We start from the raw sequence: 2,500 nt of genomic DNA on the forward strand, positions 1-2,500 counted from the left end.
GAGAGGAGGAGGAGAGGAGAGAGGTACTGTTGAAGAGGAGAGGAGAGAGGTACTATTGAAGTGGAGAGGAGGAGGAGAGGAGAGAGGTACTGTTGAAGAGGAGAGGAGGAGGAGAGGAGAGAGGTACTGTTGAAGAGGAGAGGAGGAGGAGAGGAGAGAGGTACTGTTGAAGAGGAGAGGAGGAGGAGAGGAGAGAGGTACTGTTGAAGAGGAGAGGAGAAGGAGAGGAGAGAGGTACTGTTGAAGAGGAGAGGAGGAGGAGAGGAGAGGGGTACTGTTGAAAAGGAGAGGAGGAGGAGAGGAGAGAGGTACTGTTGAAGTGGAGAGGAGAAGGAGAGGAGAGAGGTACTGTTGAAGTGGAGAGGAGGAGGAGAGGAGAGAGGTACTGTTGAAGTGGAGAGGAGGAGGAGAGGAGAGGAGAGAGGTACTGTTGAAGTGGAGAGGAGGAGGAGAGGAGAGAGGTACTGTTGAAGTGGAGAGGAGGAGGAGAGGAGAGAGGTACTGTTGAAGTGGAGAGGAGGAGGAAAGGAGAGAGGTACTGTTGAAGAGGAGAGGATTTGGAGAGGAGAGGGGTACTGTTGAAGAGGAGAGGAGAGAGGTACTGTTGAAGAGGAGAGGAGGAGGAGAGGAGAGAGGTACTGTTGAAGAGGAGAGGAGAGAGGTACTATTGAAGTGGAGAGGAGAGAGGTACTGTTGAAGTGGAGAGGAGGAGGAGAGGAGAGAGGTACTGTTGAAGAGGAGAGGAGGAGGAGAGGAGAGAGGTACTGTTGAAGAGGAGAGGAGGAGGAGAGGAGAGAGGTACTGTTGAAGAGGAGAGGAGGAGGAGAGGAGAGAGGTACTGTTGAAGAGGAGAGGAGAAGGAGAGGAGAGGGGTACTGTTGAAAAGGAGAGGAGGAGGAGAGGAGAGAGGTACTGTTGAAGTGGAGAGGAGGAGGAGAGGAGAGAGGTACTGTTGAAGAGGAGAGGAGAAGGAGAGGAGAGGGGTACTGTTGAAGTGGAGAGGAGGAGGAGAGGAGAGAGGTACTGTTGAAGAGGAGAGGAGGAGGAGAGGAGAGGGGTACTGTTGAAGTGGAGAGGAGGAGGAGAGGAGAGGGGTACTGTTGAAGTGGAGAGGAGAAGGAGAGGAGAGAGGTACTGTTGAAGTGGAGAGGAGGAGGAGAGGAGAGAGGTACTGTTGAAGTGGAGAGGAGGAGGAGAGGAGAGGAGAGAGGTACTGTTGAAGTGGAGAGGAGGAGGAGAGGAGAGAGGTACTGTTGAAGTGGAGAGGAGGAGGAGAGGAGAGAGGTACTGTTGAAGTGGAGAGGAGGAGGAAAGGAGAGAGGTACTGTTGAAGAGGAGAGGATTTGGAGAGGAGAGGGGTACTGTTGAAGAGGAGAGGAGAGAGGTACTGTTGAAGAGGAGAGGAGGAGGAGAGGAGAGAGGTACTGTTGAAGAGGAGAGGAGAGAGGTACTATTGAAGTGGAGAGGAGAGAGGTACTGTTGAAGTGGAGAGGAGGAGGAGAGGAGAGAGGTACTGTTGAAGAGGAGAGGAGGAGGAGAGGAGAGAGGTACTGTTGAAGAGGAGAGGAGGAGGAGAGGAGAGAGGTACTGTTGAAGAGGAGAGGAGGAGGAGAGGAGAGAGGTACTGTTGAAGAGGAGAGGAGAAGGAGAGGAGAGAGGTACTGTTGAAGAGGAGAGGAGGAGGAGAGGAGAGGGGTACTGTTGAAAAGGAGAGGAGGAGGAGAGGAGAGAGGTACTGTTGAAGAGGAGAGGAGGAGGAGAGGAGAGGGGTACTGTTGAAAAGGAGAGGAGGAGGAGAGGAGAGAGGTACTGTTGAAGTGGAGAGGAGGAGGAGAGGAGAGAGGTACTGTTGAAGAGGAGAGGAGAAGGAGAGGAGAGGGGTACTGTTGAAGTGGAGAGGAGGAGGAGAGGAGAGAGGTACTGTTGAAGAGGAGAGGAGGAGGAGAGGAGAGGGGTACTGTTGAAGTGGAGAGGAGGAGGAGAGGAGAGGGGTACTGTTGAAGTGGAGAGGAGAGAGGTACTGTTGAAGAGGAGAGGAGAGAGGTACTGTTGAAGTGGAGAGGAGAGAGGTACTGTTGAAGTGGAGAGGAGGAGGAGAGACTAGCCTGTCAAGGTCACACAGAGGAGAGAAGGCCCTGAACGAGCCCTGGACTAGCCTGTCAAGGTCACACAGAGGAGAGAAGGCCCTGAACGAGCCCTGGACTAGCCTGTCAAGGTCACACAGAGGAAAGAAGGCCCTGAACGAGCCCTGGACTAGCCTGTCAAGGTCACACAGAGGAGAGAAGGCCCTGAACGAGCCCTGGACTAGCCTGTCAAGGTCACACAGAGGAGAGAAGGCCCTGAACGAGCCCTGGACTAGCCTGTCAAGGTCACACAGAGGAGAGAAGGCCCTGAACGAGCCCTGGACTAGCCTGTCAAGGTCACACAGAGGAAAGAAGGCCCTGAACGAGCCCTGGACTAGCCTGTCAAGGTCACACAGAGGAGAGAAGGCCCTGAACGA

Source organism: Oncorhynchus nerka, linkage group LG17 (assembly GCF_034236695.1).
Source record: "Oncorhynchus nerka isolate Pitt River linkage group LG17, Oner_Uvic_2.0, whole genome shotgun sequence".
In the NCBI taxonomy this organism is placed as follows: Eukaryota; Metazoa; Chordata; class Actinopteri; order Salmoniformes; family Salmonidae; genus Oncorhynchus; species Oncorhynchus nerka.